The sequence below is a fragment of the Rhinoraja longicauda genome, chromosome 20 (assembly GCF_053455715.1).
Source record: "Rhinoraja longicauda isolate Sanriku21f chromosome 20, sRhiLon1.1, whole genome shotgun sequence".
NCBI lineage: Eukaryota > Metazoa > Chordata > Chondrichthyes > Rajiformes > Arhynchobatidae > Rhinoraja > Rhinoraja longicauda.
In genome coordinates, this window is record NC_135972.1 from 7,850,488 (window position 1) to 7,863,824 (window position 13,337).

Genomic DNA, 13,337 nt, shown 5'->3' on the forward strand with positions numbered 1-13,337 from the left:
GAATATTGGTTTCTCTAACTTCAAGTAACCCTTGCATCCCTACTCTCTCGACCCGAAACGTCACCCATTCCTTCTCTCCCGAGATGCTGCCTGACCCGCTGAGTTACTCCAGCATTTTGTGTCTACCTTCTTTCATTCATTTGTTCTATATCTCTACATCACCTTCCATATCTCTCGTTTCCCTTTCTCCCAACTCCCAATGTGAAGAAGTGTCTCGACCTGAAACGTCACCCATTCCTTCTCTCCAGAGATGGATGCTGCCTGACCCGCTGAGTTACTCCAGCACTTTGTGCTGATGTTCCATTTAAAGCAGCATCTGCAGTTCCTTCCTCCACATGAAGTCACTTTCTATTCTCAACACATTGTGGAATAGTCCAATTACGGTTATTTCATTAGATATGGGGGGGGGGGGGGGTTGAGCAAGGAAGGCATTTAATGGAAAATGTATGGACCACCCGTCCCTGCATCCTCCACCAAAGTCTTTGAGAAGACTGAATATAATTAGGGTGGCACGGTGGCGCAGCGGTAGAGTTGCTGCCTCACAGCGCCAGGGACCCGGGTTCCATCCTGACTACGGGCGCTGTCTGCACGGAGTTTGTACGTTCTCCCCGTGACCTGCGTGGGTTTTCTCCGAGATCTTCAGTTTCCTCCCACACTCCAAGGACGTGCGGGTTTGTAGGTCAATTGGCTTGTCATAAATGTAAAATTGTCCACAGTTTGTGTGTAGGATGGGTGTTAGTGTGCGGGGATCGCTGGTCGGCGCAGACTCGGTGGGCCAAAGGGCCTGTTTCCGTGCTGTATCTCTAAACTAAGCTAAACTAAACACAGCTGTCTGCCTGAAGATAGCGGCCAAATTGTTTCTGATTTGGGTGTAATCAGGTACGGGCCTGTTTCCGCGCTGGGTCTCGAAAACCAAAGCTCTGCGCAGCCTCCCAAGTGGGAACGATTGAGCAAAAGGGTTGAAAATGTGTCACGCCTGCCTTCTCACGCTCAGTATTTTGTGAAGTCGTCTGTGAGCTTTAAGCTGTGCTCACCGGATGCACCACACCGTGCTTTGGGCCACACTGTGTTGCTTTCACTAAGTATTGTGGTCGTGGCGGCCATGAATGTACAAATACTCAGTAATGGTACAGTGTTAGGCGTAAGAACTGGGTTCTATTAGATTTCTACTGGTCTGAGATATTACGGTGTATGTGATATTGTATCTCTCATGTGTACAGACATCATGACCTGTAAAAAGACACGGGACATAACTTCGCCCCGACACAAGATGTCTTGAATTAGATTATTTATTCGTGAGTACGTGTTGCCTTTGTCAAACTCGCAGTTTTAGTGGGAAACACAACCATCGTACACAAAACAATCTGTGTGTTAGACTGCTTAATTAAATGCATTAAGTTAGCGTATCTATTAAAGTGACAATATATTATAAACCTCAATCGATTTTCTGTGTGTTCCCTTTCATTCATTTCTGTAATTGCTGTTGGAATCATACATTCAAAAGTGATAGGAGCAGAATTAGGCCATTCGGCCCATCAAGACGACTCTGCCATTCAATCGTGGCTGATCTATCTTTCCCTCTCAACTCCATTCTCCTGCATTCTCCCCATAAGCCCTCTGACACCCGTACTAATCAAGAATCTATCTACCGCTGAGGGCGTGCAGCGTAGGTTTACTAGGTTAATTCCCGGAATGGCGGGACTGTCATATGTTGAAAGACAGGAGCGACTAGGCTTGTACACACTGGAATTTAGAAGGATGAGAGGAGATCTTATCGAAACGTATAAGATTATTAAGGGGTTGGACACGTTAGAGGCAGGAAACATGTTCCCAATGTTGGGGGAGTCCAGAACAAGGGGCCACAGTTTAAGAATAAGGGGTAGGCCATTTAGAACTGAGATGAGGAAAAACTTTTTCAGTCAGAGAGTTGTGAATCTGTGGAATTCTCTGCCTCAGAAGGCAGTGGAGGCCAATTCTCTGAATGCATTCAAGAGAGAGCTAAATAGAGCTCTTAAGGATAGCGGAGTCAGGGGGTATGGGGAGAGGGCAGGAACGGGGTACTGATTGAGAATGATCAGCCATGATCACATTGAATGGCGGTGCTGGCTCGAAGGGCCGAATGGCCTCCTCCTGCACCTATTGTCTATTGTCTATTGTCTGCCTCAAAAATAATCCATTGGTGTGGCCTCCACAGCCTTCTGTGGCAATGAATCCCACAGATTCACCACCCTCTGACTAAAGAAATTCCTTCTCATCTCCTACTAGAGGTACAAATCCATGTTTTCTTTTCCATTAGTATTTATTTCTCAATTATTTTTCCGTTTATGGGCAGGTTGCGTTCTTTATAAATCATTCATCTGTTTAGTCCATTACTCCCCACGCTGAACACCTGCACTCTATCCCCTTGCACCATCAGTCAGTTGCAACCTCACCTTACTTAATTACCACCTGCTCATCCACCTTGATCATGAGTCCTGCTCTATTGAACCCAAACCACTGTTCCCAACTGGGCGGCAATAGCGGAGACCAGACACTCATGGTGTTCCATACTTTGAACGGGAATAAAGAAATCTCTTCCCATGACGTCTTTCAGAACGTTCAAAAGCATTTTAATTCCAGTGAAGGAAGTCTCGGATGTAATCACCAATTAGGAAATTGGGCCGCACAGCAACGCAGCGGTAGAGTTGCTGCCTTACAGCGCCAGAGACCCGGGTTTGATCCTGACAACGGGTGCTGTCTGTACGGAGTTTGTACGTTCTCCCCGTGACCCACGAAACCCATGTTTCTGCACTTTGTCTCTAAAGTCTAAACTAAAAACTCTAAACTGAACATTGGTCCTTGAGGTAACTCACTGGTTAAAATAAAGCACAAAGCCAAAGAACTCACTTTCTGTCTTAGGGTCGATCCAATATTAATTCAAACAATGTGTAAAATTGTTTATGGTTCAATGGATAACCGTTCCAACATCAGCTGCACATTTATCTTAACATGTTTTCAACAAATACCAGTAAGGGCGCCGCGGTGGCGCAGCGGTAGAGTTGCTGCCTTACAGCGAATGCAGCGTCGGAGACTCGGGTTCGATCCTGACTACGGGCGCCGTCTGTACGGAGTTTGTACGTTCTCCCCGTGACCTGCGTGGGTTTTCTCCGAGATCTTCGGTTTCCTCCCACACTCCAAAGACGTACAGGTATGTAGGTTAATTGGCTGGGCAAATGTAAAAAATGTCCCTAGTGGGTATAGGATAGTGTTAGTGTGCGGGGATCGCTTGTCAGCGCGGACCCGGTGGGCAGAAGGGCCTGTTTCTGCGCTGTATCTCTAAATCTAAATCTAAATCTACATGGTCCAGTTGAAAACCTGGTTTAGTCACGTTATTCAAGTAACACAGTAGCCAATATATTCCTTTTACTGGTCAGGAATGAATAGGTTAACCTATGATGAGCGTTTGTCGGCACTGGGCCTGTACTCGCTGAAGAATGAGGGGGGACCTCATTGAAAAATACCGAACTGTGAAAGGCTTGGATAGAGTGGATGTGGAGAGGAGTGTTTCCACCAGTGGGAGGAGAGTGTAGGACCAGAGGTCACGGACTCAGAATTAAAGCACGTTCTCTGGCAGCATTTTGAAAAGGAGAAAGAGTCATTTCTAATGACCAAATCAATATTTATTCCTCAATCAACATTGTAAGCACATGAATAGGTTATCTGGTTATCATCATAATTCTATTTGTGAGGAATATTCATATAAAAGTTGGCTCCTGGATTTAGTATATAGTTTAGTTTATGTTTAGCGTAGAGAGATACAGCATGGAAACAGGCCCTTAGGCCTACCGAGTCCACACCGCCCAACCATCATGCCTTACACTAGTTCTACCCTACACACTGAGAAAACATTTCTTCACACAGAGAGTGGTGAGTCTGGGGAATTCTCTGCCACAGAAGGTAGTTGAGGCCAGTTCATTGGCTATATTTAAGAGGGAGTTAGATGTGGCCCTTGTGGCTAAAGGGATCAGGGGGTATGGAGAGAAGGCAGGTACAGGTTACTGAGCTGGATGATCAGCCATGATCATATTGAATGGCGGTGCAGGCTCGAAGGTCCGAATGGCCTACTCCTGCACCTATTTTCTATGTTTCTATGTTTCTACACTAGGGCCCATTTACAGAAGCCAATTAACCTACAAGCCTGTACCTCTTTGGAGTGTGGGAGGAAACCTGATCACCCGTAGAAAACCCACGCAGGTCACAGGGAGAACGTACAAACTCCATACAGACAGCACCCGTAGTCAGGATCGAACCCGGGTCTCTGGCGCTGTGAGGCAGCAACTCTACCGCTGCGTTGCTGTGTCGCCCAATTTCCTAATTGGTGATTACACCCGAGACTTCCTTCGCTGGTGTTAAAATGCTGTTGAATGTTCTGAAAGACTTAAGGGCCTGTCCCACTTTAGGCGATTTTAAGGCGACTGCCGGCGACTAGGCTGTCGCCAACAGTTCGCCGGGGTGTCGCGGGCATGATCGTGAGGAGTCTTCCAAGAATCATAGTGGATCTCAGCGCGTCGCTGAGAAATCGTCCGGAGTGAAATCTCTCGGCGACAGCTGGCTTGTCGCCAGGTATCGTTGCTTATTGTGGGCGCTGTCGCATGCTGTCCCCAGGGTTGCTAGTTTCTCTTAGATGTATTTAGAAGCACATTATATTAAAATAAGTAAAGTCATTTCAAGATACCATAAAATACTTGTGTTTAACCAATTTATTTACCGTCGGGACATTTGACAGGTAGATTGGAGGCGACAGTTTGACAATCAGGTAAGTGTGGGAATTTTCACAATGTTTATGGCCATCAGCGATTACATTTAAAGTGGGCTCCCAACCCAGATATGCAACCCAGAAAACAGATATGCATCTTCAAAGAATGCCCACACACTTTTCACAAAAATCCATTTAACCACTTTTAAAATTAAATTTCTTAATACTGCAATTAGTAAACTGGAAGTCAATCCAGTTTATGCCTTGTTACCGTGAAGCTTGGTTTTTAAGTAACCCGGGCAAGATGTTATAGTTCAAAACTCTCAAGTACTTACCGACTTGTCAGTGATTTCAGCGAAAATTAGGACACCGGAGAAGCATTGACAGCGTGGGAATTTCGCGATGTTTCCAAAGACGCTGCAATCTCGACCTGACTCGTGGTCATTGTCGTCGGGTAAAAGAAAACTACGGCGATCTGCTGCGACTTTGACAGTCGCCTAAAGAATCGCCTAAGTGGGACAGGCCCTTTAATGGGAAGAGATTTCTTTATTCCCGTTCGAAGTATGGAGCACCATGAGTGTCTGTCTGGTCTCCACTCTTGTTCTGACTGCGATGGACTTGTGTGTGGAGAAAATGTAGTTCACTTTCATCAGCAATGAAGCTATTTCCTATCTGCAATCAGAGGAGACCGTGCCTGCTCCACTGGGTGGAAGGTTAAATGTAGAATGCGATCAATTATTCATTTTACTTGTCACTGCCAAACGAACCACCCACGGTTCTACTTCAGCTTGGAAACAGAAATTATTAATTAAAACAGAATTATTAATTCATAACAGTGAAGAAAATCTGTGGGAAGCATTTACAATACACTTGGGGATGAGGAAACCAATAATTGCACACACCTAAGGCAGACACAAAAATGCTGGAGGAACTCAGCGGGTCAGGCAGCATCTCTGGAGAGAAGGAATGGGTGACATTTCGGGTCGAGGCCCTTCTTCAGACTGAGAGTCAGGGGAAAGGAAAACGAGAGATATGGGCGGTGATGTAGAGAGATGTAGAATTGATGAGTGCAAGGTATGCAAAATAAGTAACGATGATAAAGGAAAGCAGGCCATTGTTCGCTGTGGGCAGGCTGAAAATGAGTTATACAGACAATGAAACTCAGCAGGACAACAATGAAACTAGCACAACGACTAGGATGGGGGAGGGTCAGAGGGAGAGAGAGGATGCAAGGATTACTTGAAGTTAGAGAAATCACAAATCATACCGCTGGGTTGGAAGCTGCCTAAATGAAATATGAGGTGCTGTTCCCACACACCTAATTATGCATCGCATAGATGACTTGAAATGCTCCCAGCTCTGAGTCGTTCCTCCCCTATTGTTTACACAGGGTGTGCTTACAATGGCTTTCCCGTCCAGTTGCTAATGGGGTCAGAAAAATCTTAATGTCACTAGAAACAATTAGGCCATGACCAATAACTGCCTTGTGTTTCAGTCAGATTGCTGTTTTCCTACTTAAAGTACAGTTACCGTCAATAAAAGTACAGTTACCGTCAATAAAAGTACAGTTACCGTCAATAAAAGTACAGTTACCGTCAATAAAAGTGCAGTTACCGTCAATAAAAGTACAGTTACCGTCAATAAAAGTCAGGCTCGAAAAATGTTAAATATCACACAAGATAATATCTATCTATCTATCTATCTATCTATCTATCTATCTATCTATCTATCTATCTATCTATCTATCTATCTATCTATCTATCTATCTATCTGTCTGTCTGTCTGTCTGTCTGTCTGTCTGTCTGTCTGTCTGTCTGTCTGTCTGTCTGTCTGTCTGTCTGTCTGTCTGTCTGTCTGTCTGTCTGTCTGTCTGTCTGTCTGTCTGTCTGTCTGTCTGTCTGTCTGTCTGTCTGTCTATCTATCTATCTATCTATCTATCTATCTATCTATCTATCTATCTATCTATCTATCTATCTATCTATCTATCTATCTTAATAATATCCCATCATTTAAGAAACAGTTGGGCAGGTACATGGATAGGACAGATTTGGAGGGTTATGGACCAAGCGCAGGCAGGTGGGACTAGGTTGGCTGGGACATTGTTGGCTGGCATGGGCAAGTTGGGCTGAAGGGCCTGTTTCCACACTGCATCACACTATGACTCCAAGACTTTATGATAAACAAGATCACATATCAAAGCAAGAAAATGGCGCAAAAAAGTTAGAATGTCGGGCATTGTTATTTTCAGAAACCCAATACCAAGCAGAGATTGCCGCATTGTCTGCCATTCTTGGCCAAGACCGCAGATCTGTGTATACCCCTGTGTCAAATTAGTCACATCTTTACCACTGAAGGTCTCACATCTAGACGCTCGTTAGAGCAGCACAAGTCTTCAGTCTGGCAGAGGAGCAATAGGTGAAATCAGCAGGGTTGCAAAGTGTATTAAAGGTGATGCTGCACCGACAATAACAGGAGGGACCTTGGTTCAGCTTGGCCCAATGACCCCAATTTACTAATCTTGGATCTGCAGCACAACCTCCCAGGGCTGTGGGATTTTACCAGCTGAGCCCAGAACTTATTAAACAATTCAAAATGTACAAGAAAGTGAAACTTTTTAGAAGTATTCATTTATGTGCACACTCGCGCAGAAAGAAAATAGAAAACCTTTGTTCTTTGATGAAAAGTTTAATTATCCTATGGGGCAGCGCAGTGATAGAGTTGCTACCTCACAAGTGCCAGAGGGGGTACAAAAGGGTCTAGTTTAGAGGGGGTATCTTGGTGTTGGGCCGAAGGGCCTGTTTGCCTGCTGTATGACTCCACGACTCTCTCATCTTGCTCACTAATTATGATCAATACTTCCTTCTCGCCCACCCAGGGCGGCACGGTGGCGCAGCGCTAGAGTTGCTGCCTCACAGCGGTGGATGCCCAGGTTCGATCCCGACCATGGGTGCTGTCTGTACAGAGTTTGTACGTTCTCCCCGTGACCTGCGTGGATTTTCCCCGAGATATTCGGTTTCCTCCCACACTCTAAAGACGTACAGGTTTGTAGGTTAATTGGCTTGGTGTAAATGTAAATTGTCCCTAGTGTGTGTGGGAGAGTGTTAATGTGCTGGGATCGCTGGTCGGCGTGTGGGCCGAACGGCTTGTGGCCAAGCTGTATCTCCAAACTAAACTAAATCTACATATCAGCATCTCCCATTTTCAATACATCAAGGAATAATTACCAGCTCTTGCTTCTAAGTCAGTATCCATGTGTTCCATGGGGTCCAATTACAACTTTTACCTGTTCACACAAAATAGAGGTGTATAAGATCACGAGAGGAATAGATCGGGTGGATGCACAAAGTCCCTTGCCCAGAGTAGGTGAATCGAGGACCAGAGGACATGGGTTTAAGGTGAAGGGAAAAAGATTGAACAGGAATCTGAGGGGTAACTTTTTCACACAAAGGGTGGTGGGTGTATGGAACAAGCTGCCAGAGGAGGTACAGTAGTTGAGGCAGGGACTATTCCACCATTTAAGAGACAGTTAGACTTGGTACATGGATAGGGCAGGTTTGGAGGGATATGGAACAAATACGGGCAGGTGGGACTAGTGTAGCTGGGACATGTTGGCCGGTGTGGGCAAGTTGGGTCGAAGGGCCTGTTTCCTCACTGTGTCACTCTATGACTCTCGATGACTAAAATGGCGACAGAATCTCTACAAAATCATGCAATCCACAATGATCCTGCAAGTGTGTGACTTAATATTTTTAATTAAAGCGAAAACGGACTGAACTACCGTGATATTGTTTCATACCCTCGGTCCTTGTTAGATTTTTTTTTTTAATTGTAAAGTTGCAAAAATGGTTGCAATCCCTGAAGGCATTGCCGGACATTTTTTGTTCCATAGAGTGGGCAGGCTTTCAAATGCAAATAACTACTAAACAACAGTGGGAGAAAACGAATGTATTTTTTTCCTACCCCATTTTATTAATCAAATGCTTTGAAACAAACGCTGACAACATGAAAACACAATTGAATGTCGTGTGTTAAATATGTCCCCCCCCTTGACCTAGTTCTTTTAAATCTTCTGTTTGCCTGTTTGGAAGTTGTTGTCAATTCAAAACCATGTTTTAATAAACCAAGTTGGGGCTTGCAAACATGCATTGAGACCCCATGCATTGAGAACCTGCTGTAGTGCTACAGGTCCAATGATTCACCTGTAGGCGTTACAATTATTTTAAAATATATTTCACTATTAGAACTGTGCCAATGGGTATATTTAGGGAGTGCAGGAAGGAACTGCAGGTGCTGGTTTAAATCGAAGATAGAAAACAAAAAGCTGGAGTAACTCAGCGGGTCAGGTAGCATCTCTGGAGAGAAGGAATGGTTGACGTTTCGAGTTGAGTCTTCAGTCTGAAGAAGGGTCTATATGTTGAAAGACTGGAGCGACTAGGCTTGTATACACTGGAACTTAGAAGGATGAAAGGAGATCTTATCGAAACGTATAAGATTATTAAGGGGTTGGACACGTTAGAGGCAGGAAACATGTTCCCAATGTTGGGGGAGTCCAGAACCAGGGGCCACAGTTTAAGAATAAGGGGTAGGCCATTTAGAACTGAGATGAGGAAAAACTTTTTCAGTCAGAGAGTTGTGAATCTGTGGAATTCTCTGCCTCAGAAGACAGTGGAGGCCAATTCTCTGAATGCATTCAAGAGAGAGCTAGATAGAGCTCTTAAGGATAGCGGAGTCAGGGGGTATGGGGAGAAGGCAGGAACGGGGTACTGATTGAGAATGATCAGCCATGATCACATTGAATGGTGGTGCTGGCTTGAAGGGCCGAATGGCCTCCTCCGCACCTATTGTCTATTGACCCAAAACGTCGCCCATTCCTTCTTTCCAGAGATGCTGCCTGGCCCGTTGAGTTAGTCCAGCTTTTTGTGTCTATCTTGGTATATTTAAGAAGGTATCAAAATGTAGAAATGTTAACTGCATGCCAATAAACAACCACTAAAAGGATTATTTCAGTTTTGGATCAGTTAACTGGTGCCGTTAAAGATGCTCCAATCATGTACCCCTCTTCGTATTTTTCCCTCCAAAGAAGGCTTTTGATATATCGGCCATCATCAGGCAGGGTATTGAGGGTAGAAACTGGGCCGTTCTGTTGCCGTTGCACAAGACGTTGGAGAGGCCGCATTTGGAGTATTGGAGATAGACACAAAATGCTGGAGTAACTCAGCGTGTCCAAGCTGCCCTCGGGCAGCACGATGGCGCAGCGGTAGAGCTACTGCCTTACAGCGCCAGAGACCCGGGATCGATCCTGACTAAGGGTGCTGTCCATACGGAGTTTGTACGTTCTTCCCGTGACCCGCGTGGGTCTTCTCCAGGGAGCTCCGGTTTCCTCCCACACTCCAAGGACGTACAGGTTTGAAGGTTAATTGGCTTGGTACAAGTGTAAATTGTCCCTAGCACGCGTAGGATAGTGTTTGTGTGCGGGGATCGGTGAGAACTCAGTGGGCCGAAGGGCCTGTTTCCGCGCTGTATCTCTAAACTAAACTAAACTAAATTAAATGTCTAGGAAGGAACTGCAGATGCTGGTTTACACTGAAGATAGACACAAAATGCTGGAGTAACTCAGCGGGTCAGGCAGCATCTCTGGAGAGAAGGAATGGGTGACGTTTCGGTTCGAGACCCTTCTTCAGACTGAACCAAATGTTTCTCGTTCCATAGACCTGCTGATTGTTTTTCACCTTTTTCAGTTTTTAAAATTCTATTTTAAACCTGGAAATCATTTGAGATGTCCGGAAATTATGAAAAAAGCTTTATAAATGCAACTGGGTTCTTACTGCTTCAGCAGTGAAGCAGTTCAGTTCAGTTGCAATCTCCCTGATCGAGATCAAAATGATTTTGTGATCTGGATGTGCGGCAAGTGAAGTTTTTTGTGTACAAAAAAGAAAAATAAATTGGCTGCTGGCTGATTAACTTCAATGGAAACGCTTGCAAAGCCTTCTGGGCTGTGCTTGGTGGTCTATACAAAGGACGGACTCGTCACCATGGAAACCTCCACAACTGGATAAGGAGACTGTGTGTAAGAAGGGGCTGCAGATGCTGGTTCAAACCAAAGATAAACACAGAACGCTGGAGTAACTCAGCGGGACAGGCAGCATCTCTGGAGAGAAGGAATGGGCAACGTTTCGGGTCGAGACCCTTCTTCGGACTTAGAGTTAGAGGAGAGGGGAACACAGAGAGAAGGATGGGCAAGGAGTGAAAACGAGACATCAAAAGAGATGCGGGTGACAACAAAATGCTGGAGTAACTCAGCGGGACTGTTCCTGTTTGCCGTCCTCGTTAGCACCTTCCCCTCAGCCAACAATGGGCCATTCTACATTCCCTTGAACATGGTCTGCTTTGATCTGCCCTCTTCACAACCTTAAATTCACTTTGTACTCTTCCATTTCCCTAGTTTCCCCCCCCCCCCCCCCCCCCCCCTTGACTCTCAGTTTGAAGAAGGGTCTCGACCCGAAACGTCACCCATTCCTTCTCTCCAGCGATGCTGCGTTACTCCAGCTTTTTGTGTCTACTTTCTGGATAGACTGTCAATCAATCCCTGGACTTTAATTCAAAGAAGGTAACAGCGGAAGCAAACTCTGCTCTTCAAAGTTTGAGGAAATGATACTGAGATCGTTTAACATTATCCCGCAAGCTGTAAACAATTCCACAAAAGTTGTGGCTAAAAATATCTTGGAGAATTGAACAGTATAAAGTATAAAGACTCTTACAAACAGTATAATGTTCCCGCCCCGATAGTTTAGTTTAGTTCGGTTTAGTTTAGAGATACAGCGCGGAAACAGGCCCTTCGGCCCACCGAGTCCGCGCCGACCAGCGATCCCCGCACATTAACACTATCCTACACACACTAGGGACATTTTTACATTTATACCAAGCCAATTAACCTACAAACATGTACGTCTTTGGAGTGTGGGAGGAAACCGAAGATATCGGAGAAATCCCACGCAGGTCACGGGGAGAGAACGTACAAACTCCAAACAGACAGTACCCACTCTTTCCACCCTTCCTGTAATGGGGCATGAAAACTGCACACAATACCCCAGATGCACACAATACTCCAGATGCCCACAATACTCCAGATGCCCACAATACTCCAGATGCCCACAATACTCCAGATGCCTACAATACTCCAGATACACACAATACTCCAGATACACACAATACTCCAGATGCCCACAATACTCCAGATGCCTACAATACTCCACATGCACACAATACTCCAGATGCACACAATACTCCAGATGCCCACAATACTCCAGATGCCTACAATACTCCAGATGCCTACAATACTCCACATGCACACAATACTCCAGATGCCCACAATACTCCAGATGCCCACAATACTCCAGATGCACACAATACTCCAGATACACACAATACTCCAGATACCCACAATACTCCAGATACACACAATACTCCAGATGCCCACAATACTCCAGATGCCTACAATACTCCACATGCACACAATACTCCAGATGCCCACAATACTCCAGATGCCCACAATACTCCAGATGCACACAATGCTCTAAACATGTCCTACAAAGCTGCAACATGACTTCCCAACTCTCGACTCATTTCTACTAATCCAACAACCAGGCTTAACCTGACAGCGTCATCAAGGTCTCAACCAACTTCAAACCTTGAACTAACTATAAGCACAGCTTATTTCCTGGCATTAGTCTTTTCTTTCTAAACGCTAAGCATTTTGGAGCTAGCAGGCTTCTGTAAAGCAATTATAGTTATCTTAAATTCCCCTTTGAGTCCCAGTAGTGCATGGTCTCCAGATATCATTAAATTCTACGTCCCCATTTTTTTGATGCCTAGAAAACGAGTTTTTTTAACATCTCATTGCTGAGGCCTGGAGCTTATTGGAACAAAAAGTCTATTTGAATAAATATAGACCTTCAATTGTATGGAATAAAAAGCTGCTTCTCTATATTAAGAACAAATTATATTGTGCCTTTTTGTCCCAGCCAGATGCGCGGATTGCTCATGAATCAGAAGTAAAGATCGGGACATATTTTTGTGTTAATAACTGTGTATTAGCCAAATGCCACAATCGAGCTCTGAACTGATTCAGAGAGGAATTAGGTCACATTGTTCCCAAATCTGTACACACGCCAAACATGTCAACGTCTTTAAACACATTTATCAGCTTGCAAATGCGTCACGAGGAAAACAAAAAGTGCTTTTATCATTGGAACAGGGCCTGTCGGTATCAAACCATCACATCTATCGGAAAGCAGAACAGAAGCTTACCAAAATTAATCAGCCCGGTTTCCCCCCCCCCCCTCAACACGAACACAAAGATATTAGCACAAAAGGTTTGAAGATAGCCTGATGGACTCTGAGCAGAACTGTTGTGGGTGCACTTGGTATTAATTCCCCAAATGTTTCTCTGTAGTGAATGCTGACCACAATGCAGTTTTTAAAACCTTATTTCATTTCCACAAAGGAGACATTCTGCGGTTCACTCCATTGTTAATGCAAGTTTTATTTACCTCAGCTTTGATAACCGGATTATTAAAAATAAAAATGAGGAAACTTCATGCAT